This window comes from Artemia sp. Qi Xiang Cuo, chromosome 7 (assembly GCF_049724085.1).
Source record: "Artemia sp. Qi Xiang Cuo chromosome 7, ASM4972408v1, whole genome shotgun sequence".
Taxonomy (NCBI): Eukaryota; Metazoa; Arthropoda; class Branchiopoda; order Anostraca; family Artemiidae; genus Artemia; species Artemia sp. Qi Xiang Cuo.
In genome coordinates this window covers 81,191,256-81,202,620 of record NC_142800.1, presented here as the reverse complement: position 1 = coordinate 81,202,620, position 11,365 = coordinate 81,191,256, and the positions used below count along the sequence as shown (strand labels likewise).

At 34.7% G+C, this 11,365-nt stretch overlaps 1 long non-coding RNA gene across 1 annotated transcript in view; it reads right to left on the bottom strand.

Moving 5' to 3' along the window:
• Window positions 1-7,461: 7,461 nt before the first annotated feature.
• Window positions 7,462-11,365, bottom strand: part of LOC148950752 (uncharacterized) — a 35,918-nt gene continuing 32,014 nt past the window's right edge. The window contains exon 3 of the long non-coding RNA XR_016141973.1: window positions 7,462-7,655. This is a non-coding gene — a long non-coding RNA (uncharacterized LOC148950752). The remainder of the gene's footprint in view (window positions 7,656-11,365) is intronic.

The window sequence follows — 11,365 nt, the reverse complement described above, 5'->3', positions numbered from 1 at the left end:
CAGGTAGGCTTGATTTTATTCCCTTTTCATGCAAATAAATTCGTGCGTATGCGCCTAGCAGGTCCTTATTCGGGATTTTTTAAGGCGGGGAGGATGGGGGTGCGAAAGTATTTTTCGGGATGGTGGAGAGGTTACAAGAAAAACTTCAAAAACGCATACAAAATTGGTTTATATTTATTTTTGTGACGTTTTTATGAGTCGGACAAACATTTCGGGGGAGGGGGTTCTAACACTCCTCCCCCATCGAAACGGCCTTGGTGCCTAGGCTACTGCGTCTACTTTTTTGCGAAAATGGATGTAGCTAGGGGAGCAGTGCACTTAGAATCATTGGTTTCCTCTTAAGAACTTTCAGATAGATAGATAGATAGATTTATTTTCCATATACCAGTAAAATAATTACATAACAATCTACAAATCCCCACAAAGGCTCCATGGCCTGTAGGAGGGGGATTATGAAAAGATCAAATAAACATTAAACATTTAAACGCTTAAGATTTAAAAAATATAAACATAACATTAATATTTAAACATAAGCATTTTAACTTTTAACATTTAAAGCATTTGCTTAATAAAAAAAAAAAAAAAAAAAAAAAAAAAAAAAAAAAGAGAGTTCACTAAATAAGCTTTATCAAACTACAGTGAATCACAACATCTATAAAAAAAGAGAGTTCACTAAATAAGCTTTATCAAACCACAGTGAATCACAACATCTATATATATAAAAAAAATAAAAAAAAAAAATTAAATGAAAAAAACTATTGGCAGCAGGCAAAAGTAAAGAAAACTAATCACATGAAAACAAATATTTTTTTACTAATCTTTTGAAGGTGCCAAACGAGTGGCATTCTCGAGCCGAATCGGGAAGGGTGTTCCATGTCAAATGACACGCAACAAGAGGATTGAAATTGGATCTTATTGTTGGTGTATGGGGAATTTGGATATTTAGAGAACTACGGAGTTGATAATTTTACCGATCAGATACAAAAGAAGACATAAATCTAAGGGACCTAGGAATATCACCATGGAGCTGAAGAAAAGCGAAAGACGCACAGGAAATAATATAAAGTTTTTTAATATCAAGTAACGGTTTAGTTGCCGAACGATTTACATCCTGGATAAGATTTATAGCTTTAGCATAAGTATTCGAGAGCGGTTTGAGAAAAGAAGGGAAAGTAGACATCCATATGACTGAACAATAGGAAACATAAGAATGAATTAAGCCATGAAATAGGATTCTTAGAATCGGCCCTGGAAAGATATGTTTTAGTTTTCTTAGAATACCGAGGTTTCTGCATACCTTCATTTTAATCAAATCAATGTGGTGTTTAAAAGATAAATTTTCATCTAGGAGGATACCTAGTAAACGGACATGGCCATCCTTTGGTCTACTAATAAAGCCTTTGGATATATGAATTTCAGATAATTGAGGACAAGCCTGGGATATACGAGAAAAAACTAAAAAACTTGTTTTAGAAACATTTAAGGCAAGAGAGTTAGCATCAAACCAAATTGAAACTCTCTCAAAGAGGTCCACTAACTTTGTACGAACCTCATCCTCTGTTCTCCCAGAAGTAATAAGGGTGGTATCATCGGCAAAAGTAACAAGAGAATCCGAGGTATCCAAACTATAGTTGTGGGTAAGGGAGACTGTTGGATGACATAGACGACAGCAATAAAGAGGATTGAGCGTAAAGCTGATCTCTACGAAAGAAACCCCCCCCCCCCTGCCTAGCTGTTTAATTGTCCTCTTGAAAGGGAGGAGATATTGCGACGCCCATGCTCACGGTTGCTTAGATATACATTTATTATTTTTTATGGATAAATTTGGCTTGCTCGAGGAAAAGTCCTCATTGATTAGCTAATTTACATTATTTCCCTCCATCTCGCTAGCAAAAATTATGATTGCTCAATTGTTGCGTCAGCTCAACTATTAAGATAGTTGTACATTTGGGTAATTTTTAACGAAATAGGAGGTTTTCTTCTTATTAATAAGGCAAATTCAATTCCTCTACACTTGTGAAACTTGAAAAGAGTAGTTGCAAAAAGTTTTATTGTGTTTATTGTCGTTATGTGTTTTCTTGCAGTTGAAAAAAGGTTAGAAGAATTGGAAGATAAGTAGGCCTACATGAACTAAGATTAGAATATTGGAAGCCACTGGTAATGACAGTGATCAAGTACAACTCGGAAATGTGGACACTTTGAAAGGTTGAGGAGAAGATATTCTAGATATTTCCCCAGAGGAATGCTCCACGGATGGTTCTTTCGACTGACAACTACATAAAACAATAATCTGTAAAAAATACGTTCTTCGATCCAACTTTCTAAGGCTAAAATGAAAGATAGTTTAAAGTGGCAATGTCACGTCTTACGGATTAAGGATGCTAGATTGTCCAAAATTGTGCTGTTTTGCCATTCATCCGATGCGAATCGAAATGCACGTTGTCGCTGGCTGGGACGGAAAGAGGTCATAAAAAAGGAGGTGCTTACGTGTTGTCCCGACCACACTCAAGAAGTGAAGTTAGGTTAATCGTAATGAAATATACCAAAATCTGATGAAAATATAAAACTTTAGAATCAAAATTATGGAAACTACAACAGAGAATTGTAGAAACCAGGCCTCCCATAACGCATTATATTAAGTACGTAACCTAGCCACCTCTTTATATTAAACAGTTTGATTAGATTATACCTCTATAGTAGTTTATTTACTTAGGCTAAGCTAATTATCTCCGAATGCAGAGACAGAGAAACCGGTTTTATTCACATCAATAACTTGAGTGTTCGGAATAACGTGTAAATACCAGAAAGGAGATTAGGACTTGATGGGACGAAGAACAAACTTGGAACCTTGAACAGATGGGTGTAGGAAGAGCGTGTGCTACCTCAAGTTGCTTGGTTTTGTCTGAAGCACGCACAAGGGGAAAGTTACAGGCTCCCAAAAACGTATCAATCGGGTGGAAACAAAAAACTCGAACATAGAGAAACAATTAGCATGGTCTACTAGGCTAGCCACTTTCTGAAAATATGTTTAAGAAATAAAGAAAAGAATTGAGACATTAACCATCTCTCCGCGGTTTTCCAGTAGCTTGCCAGTGATGGGAATCGGAAAGTTATTATATTGAATCCATGTAATAGTTACCAATTCCGAATTAGCGTCAATTGGGAATTTTCGCTCTTCAGACATTTTCTTTTCAAATGTTATTCAAAATTTCGGTTGTAATGAATGATCAGAAAAAAGAAATTTGATATGTAACAACGATCGGAGACTGTAAGCCTCCATTCGAAGGTCATCAACGATGGTGATTTCTATGCTGTAACGTTTGTTTCTAGTCTCTCCATTCTGGAAATGGCACCAAAAAGTACATTATGACACTTTAGCGCTATCAAGACGAATCTATAAACACATAGATATAAGCAATAAGTCTCCCATTAGCCTGCTAGCCGGCAAAAAAAGGGGAGACCACTGCTACTGACACGAACTGTGACTTTCCTTGTTTTTCATGGTGGAGCGCTATAAACCTCAAAGTTGATCTTCGACGATGGCGTTTTTATTGGTGTATTTGTTTCTAATTTACCTCATGTTTAAGGGGGTCTCAGGCTTTTTTGAAATTATCAAAATAATTCATAATCACAAATTATTCTTCGGTCGAATCTAAGCAATAATTATTATTTATGAAACAGTGTATGTTGGCCAATGTTTATCACTAGACAGTTTCTTAGAAAATGTGTCTTCAAAATTTCGGTTACTTTGGATCCTGGTGGTGCAGCTATTTCTGTAATCCTGATTCAATACAGATGGACCATTTCCAAATATAATATAACTGCTAAAAAGGTTTTAGTCAAAAGAATACAAACATATATTAGAAAAAGTGTGGGATTCTGTCAAGATCAGTAGTTCCCAACCAATTTTGGGCTATGCTCCACCTAGGCATATCTAAAATCCTGATGTCCCCCTTGTGATATTATTACATAGCTTAAAAGGCCATTAACTTAGTATATATTTTAGGGTCGTTCTCTAGACAAATTCTATACTGATGAAAAATATTGTCTGAATACAACAGCTTTTAGACAGTTTATGACGTCTTTTCTATACTATCATTTTTCGGCTCCTTAAATGCATTTAAATATGACGCCATTCACATGAAAATGTTTTTTTTTTCCAAAATTAACGCTGTAAAGTGTATTCAGCCAAAGGGTGCACATCCTGCCCATAACCCATCAAAACATTGTCATGCCCGACGTTGGGAATCACGGATCTAGAAAGAATATTTTTATTGGGACGAAGAACCCTCTAGTGGATTTAAAGGGTTACCAATCCTTTCCCTAAATCTTCAACTACCTAACAACAAATTTACCGAGCTTAACTGATCGTGGTAATCTTTAATCAAGGTATAAACTGCCTTTAACCCTTCCCAGGACAAATCTATACGGCTGCCTGTGCTATCTTATGCATCTTGAAACATTTTTAAACATTTCTTATTTGTTTTCTTGAACACTTGACATAATTTTAAGTTAAGAGAATACAATTTTTATTTTTATTTTTTTCGATTCTAAATACATGAATTTACTTCGGTATAAATTAACTATGGAAGTGGAATACCTTAAATATGCATCACTCCCGTTTTTGGGGTATTATTTGTTTTTATGACTGAGGTAATCATTAATTTTAGAGCATATCAAAAGCTTATAAGTATGCAAGTACTTCTTTTTAATGAGTTCTGCCATTACCTGTAGTATGATTATCTTTAAGACAGTTAAAATCACTTTGAGATATGTTGCAATAATCAAAAAAGTATTATTATCTAAATTTATCTTTGCAGTTTTTGTCTATCGCCTGCAGTTGAAACTTGAAACTTTCAAAAAAGTTTTTATTAACCTTTTTAATTTCGAAATTGACTTATAGTTGTCTCCTTTCGGATTCTATCACAAACAACTATTCCTGTTAGAGGCAAAAATGATTTTTAAAAGAGCTTTTTAGGAAAACAGAAAACACTTCTTTTTTTTACTTCTAATGTCTGTTTGAGACGTTTCTGAGGATCATTTGCCAATAAAGAATGTAAGCCATATAGCTTTTGTTGTACCTCACCCATGGTGGAAGAACTTATCCAGGATTCCGCGTTGAGAGCGGTGTAAGTCAGTCACGTACACAACTGAAAGGGTCTTCAAGCCCGTAACTTTTTCGAAAACCCTGTTATTTTAGATTTTTCTAACGATATACCACAACGTTCCTGTTTTCAACTATAGTTCCCAACTCTGAGCCTTTTGGCCCCAAATTTCCTGAAAATGAAAATTAATATTGAAAGGATAAGATGGTCTTTTTCTTCACATTTTTTAATAAGTAAATTTTCCTGACCATCCTCATTTATGACTAGTATACTTGAAACATTTGAAAAGCTAAAGTGAAAAAAAATAACCAAATGAAACATTTGAAAGTATTTTAGGCAGAGTGTAAGATTGACTTTCACAAGTAAAACAACTGTAAATGCATTTGTACCAGATTTAACATGGAAAGGCGTATGACTTGAGATTGCACAATCGTAGTGTTTGTGTCTTTCAAATTCTGAGAACACCGTGATCTCAGCGTATGCTGAAAAAAAATAATGTGATGTTTCTTTCTCCACATTTTATTTGGCAGATACTCACTCGTTGAATGACAATATTTTTATTAACTTGAACACTTGGTGATAAAAATATTACGTAGTCATAGATTGAAAATAAAATGTTACATAATAGTAATATATATATTTTTTTTTAGGGAAAAGCCTTATCCCTTTTACCTAAATGTTTGTGAGGTATTGGTCTTCTCGTTACTGTTTTTCTCAGTCACCTTAACATCTCACCTTTTTCGATTTGTCTTCCTCTTTCTGTTTTTGCAAAAACGAAATGGAATTGAACGAAAGACGCATACAATAGTTAATTTTGAAAAACGTTCAACATCTGAATCGGGAGGAGGAAGAATTCTACGAAATATTAGGAATCATCCAGGGACATCTTAACATTTCAGGGAGAGGGATTTTAAGAATATGTGCGTGGTCCAACATGCCCGTGCCCCCGCACTGCAAATGTCTATCCTGAAAGACGGTGCCCGCACCAGTTTTTGTAGAAAGGTCCAGTTTCCATTAGATATTTTCCATGAGAGGAGATTGATAGGGTTAAAAGTAATTTTCCATAAAAATTGTATACATTTTCCAAATATTGCCAACTTTTCATTTGTTTCTTGGTCTTGCCGAAATGGATTGAGGGGCTGATTCCCGGTTTCTGTTCTCCTTCAACTGTTGGATTCATATTACTAAAAATAATTAACCCTGACTTTTTTTTTCCATTTTCTGATTGCTCCCGGTGGCACCAGTCCACGGAAATATGAGGGTTGGTAGAAAGGATTTTTTTTATGAAGTACAAAAAAGTACTTCCCAAAATCTAAGGGGGGGTCTTTTTTTCGATTCTTGAGGGGGTAATTGCCCCACTATCCCCAATTGGCGCCCCTGAATATGTCCTATATTTATGTTTAATTTCTTTATGGGACTCTCCCAAATGCAGTGGGGCTCGAGCTCGCCAGCAATAAGATAGGATAACATGTATTTCAAGCCAAAATGTGGCCATGTACACAAATAAAATAAAATATTAACAATTTACAACCCTCGTCAAAATAATAAAGAAGAAAATAAAAATAAAACCTACTCTCTTCTTTTTGCAAAATACTCATAAAGATATATTCCCAAAAGACAAATAAAATGTGATGACGTGCTTTTCAAGGCATCAGGGAGTAGCACTCCATCATTCCAAAAAAAATTTTTCCTCGCCCCGAAAAAACCTTGACAATGACTTAAACAATGCTCCAAGTTCTCCTCCTCTTCTTGGCAAAGAGGGCAAGCAAACCTGCCGTCCGGGACACTTTTCCTCCTCTCAAAAACTTTCAATCTCGAACGAATGGGAAGGCAATTAGATCGTAGCTGCATCCAATATGTAAGGTATCTAGACGTTAAATTTAACTTAAAGTAAAATTTCTGACCATAAATTATCTTAACCTCATTATATTGTCTTAAAGCTTCCGAATTCTTAATCTCCTCACAACATTTATGTATCCTTTGGTCCTCCAGCACCCGCTTAATTTCCTTGTCCAACTGTAATTGTTGACTAGTTGGTCCAAGGCCGTCATTCCATGCGAAAGAAAAACCTGTCTTATCCAGGGCCCAGTATAGGAATAAAAAAAAGACAAAAAAAAAACAACAACTAAATACTAGGACTCATAGGACTGAATTCCACCTGATTTGGCAAAATAAAAGTGCTTGTTTTGAAAGATTCGGCTCCCATTGAAAACCAGCTGCATGTGCTCATTGGTATATTAACTCTGCTTTCCTCTACTAAAGACTAGTATCTATATTTCCCACTTCGTCGCAGAAGATGCAAATTCCATTTTTGGAATAGGCGAATTAAATGGAGATACAAAATTTCGCGAGTGGATTTTTCTAGATCGTAAAATTGTATTTCAGAAAGCATGACAAATAGAAATATTCTGACTGCGCCATTGAGCTCAGCGTGTCAAGTTTAATGGATGTCCATTTCTAACTAAAAATTGATTTTTTGTGTAGATACTAAATTTTGGATGAGAACAGCCGAACTGTGTGAATCAAATTCGTTGAACTCTTGTCGAATCGCTAGAAGAGAAAAAATATGATTAAACGCAAAACCTAAGATACAAGCATCAAAGAGAAAAAAAAAGAGAAAGGGATGTCCTAAATTCGATACTAAAAATTGCAGTTTAATTCTATTGGTTTATTTTCGTGACATATTGTCAGACGTCAGTACCATCGATCCTTATTTCTGGGGGAAAAATTTGACCTAGCTTTTAAAAAAATAGGTAAAATAAATTCTTAGTGATAAGCCTAGGTTAACAATGAAATGTAGTTTCTGTAGAGAAAAATAACTCCTTTTTAACTCTAATTGGCTCTTTTTTGTGAGGAATTTTTCAACCAATAATAACATTCTTTTTAAAAGTAAATTCTCTGTTTCTCTTTGCTCATATCAAATAAAATAATTCAACACTTTGTTTATCGTCCTTTCTTTTCTTTTTTTGAAAAGAAGACGGACAAGGTCTACCCAATAGTTTGGATTCACGACATTGTTGCACAGATAACGAGAACCCGATTTTGGGTTGTTGTATTTCAAAGAGGTTATTGGTGTTTGCGATTGGCAATCCAAGGATTGTGAAAAGAAAAGAAATCTTGCGCTTTACTGAAAATATAATTACAAATATTTTCTTTATTTTTTACATTGAAAAAATAAAAATTATACTTAAATAAAATCTTGAATTGCTGAGATTTCCAAGAATTAATTTAATTCTTTATTAAACATTCAGTTTATTTTCATTTGTTCTTTCCAGCTATCTTGATTATTATAATGACATATCAAGCAACTTTTATTCTTAAAGTTCATATTTTCTGTCCTATTTTGACAGATCTGTCAACAGACAACTCACCTTCATAAGGTCCAGAATCCAGAGTATGGCACAGGAATCTATCAATCAAGCCCGAGCTTAACTAGTCGTAATTAAAAAGAATTGTCTAAAACGTCACAAGAAGATACTTTGACACAAGTAACTGGTCTTCAGTTTCAAAATAAGTTGTCTTGAATAATTCTTCTTGAAAGTCTGTATAACAAAGCTTTACTGACAGTTTGGAAAGACGTCAGAAAATGCGAGGGGGGGGGGTAGAAATTTTGCTATGAAAAATGGGGTTTTCCGGAGTTTTTTTCTCCAGCCTTTTAGGGATTTTGAAAAATATGAAATGGAAACACTGCTCACAATCCAACGAGAACCTAATTTTTTGATATTATAAACCAAATCCACGGTCAGTTTGTGGATAGAAATCGAATTTGACGCGCTATGGGAATTCAAACCATCACTCAAAAGGCCCTTATGAATATTATGCCTCTTTGTTTTTTTTTTCTAAAGAAGGCCCGATAGACGACAAATCCCTACAGTGAAGTAAACATGCTTTAGATTACTATTGAAAGATCTCTAAAGCATAAAATTAAACACAATTATTTTATAATTTAAATGTAATTTTAAAATGTCTCACGTTTTGCTACACTTCTGAGGTTCGGAGCTCCTGTACAGAAGGACAGGGGTTCATATCATTCTGTCGCTGGTTATGTGGTTTAGAACGGGTTTCAATTAATTGACTCTGTAATCTGCATTAGATTCAACCCAGCTCTAAATGGTTACCTGGAGGAATCTAGGGGAAGTAAACAGGAAGGTATGCGAAAGCACAGGATGGCTAGCCCCCGGCCCCCATTGCACTTCCTTATTGAAGGGTCGTGAAACGGAGGTCAGCACCGCCAGCAGATACTATAAAGGCCCGTGCCGCATTCTTTACCTTTATCTGAACCCTTGAATTCCTTTGATTTCCATTGATTTAAAAGCTAACAATTGATTTTTTTTTTCTGAAAATATAAGGAGGACTGCGTAGCAAATAGTATAAATCTGGAGGGTATATTTGGAATATAAACTCTAGGTACAAACTAGTAATTATTAAGTTTAAAAAATCTGTATTTAGCATTATCCTAACCAGGGGCGGATCCAGGATTTTTTAGGGGGGGGCAAAATAGGTAGATCCGATAAAAAATTTAGGGGAGCGCAAAATAGGTTGATTCGATAAACTTGCGTTAGGAGCAAGTTTAATTAACGCAAACTTGGGTTAATTAAGTAAATTACACTACTTTAGACTACGCTAGGGGGCGCGCCTCCCCTCGCCTCCCTGGATCCGCCACTGATCCTAATTCTTTACTTAACGCATGTGAAGAATACAGGTACGCATAAAGATTTTTTTCCAGGACGGGGCGATAATAAAAAATTCGAGGGGGGAATAGTAATAAAAACCATTGTTTTAAATAGTTTGAACAAGAAGTACCTAGAAATTCAAAAAATGTAGATCTTCGGGTGGAGAGGCCAGACCCAAGCCACCACCCCTGGGTATGTCTCTGAGAAAATGTATCAAAATGCATTATTAACTTAAATGATACTTCTTAATAAAATAGCTACAAAAAAAACTTTTCAAAAATAACATGTAATATTTTTACCAGAAACATGAAGAACTGTTTAAAATAAGAATTGAATAATTTCTTCCTTAAAAGAAAAACTTGCTTTCGCATATCTGAACCTATTTTCATGAATAAATTGAATAAGCCTTCGGTACTGGATGCAAAGTTCCTTGAAGCCTCCCTGTTTGACAGTCTCGACTAGAAAGGGAAAATAATATAAGCATGTCTGCTTTAAGTTTCAAAGTTGTTTTGACAAGGAAGGGAAATAATATTTTTGTTATGGTTCCAATATAGCTGTCTGCAAATTTAAAGTAGTAATTATTTTGTTATTCATGAGTTTTCGAGTTGAAAAAAGGTTATGCTGATACCCAAACGTTGCTAAGGGTAAAAAAAATATGAAAAAAAGTTTAAAAGATATTAGCCACCAATCAAATTTCTGGTGTGAGTAATTAAATTAAAGAGGAATTCTATAATTTTGTAAAAATATAAAGACACTTGAAATGCTATAACTAACGAACCCAATTCAGGTTTTGTACTGGTAATTTCTTAAGCTTAAAACTTCACAAATCCAACATACCTCAATTACAGAAAAAGAAGTCATGACTAAACATTTCTTACTAACTTCAGGCTGGAACCAGATGGCCTATTATTCTGTTCGGCCCCAAAATAGATAATTAAGTTAATTTTAATGACTATTTTGACTATGGTAATTCGAGAGACGCTGTGGGACTATTTTTGAAAAATTAAGATTTTTATTCCATCCCCTCAAAGAAAAACGAGTTCTGTTAATTGGCTAAATTCATTTTCACTTTTTTGTTTGATTCCACAGATATTTAGAAGTTTATCTTTTTCCAAAATATTTTATGTCCTCTTTTCTAATTTATAGAAATTGCTGGAAGTTGGAATTCTTGGTATAACAATAATTGGTTTCATATCTTGAATGCCTATATGAAAAGTTCATTTTGTGTAGCAAAGCCCTTTTTGAAGCAACGCAGCCGATCAAACAGTACGTGGTAACGAACTGTAAGTAAAGAACGACCCGGCTCAATAGTAAAAACTCTAAAAACCGGAATTTTGATACCAATAGATACATCAATAGAATCAAATTTTTATGCTGATTTCAAATATATAAGTTAAATAAGTTTATTTAATAAGTATATAAGTTTACCCATCAAAAGTTACGCGCCAGAGAAAATTTGCCTTTTTTTGAGAAAAAGGGAAACAACCCCTAAAAGTCATAGAACATTAATGAAAATCACACCATCAGATTCAGCGTATCAGAGAACCCTACCATAGAAGTTTTATGCTCCTATCTGCAAAAATGTGG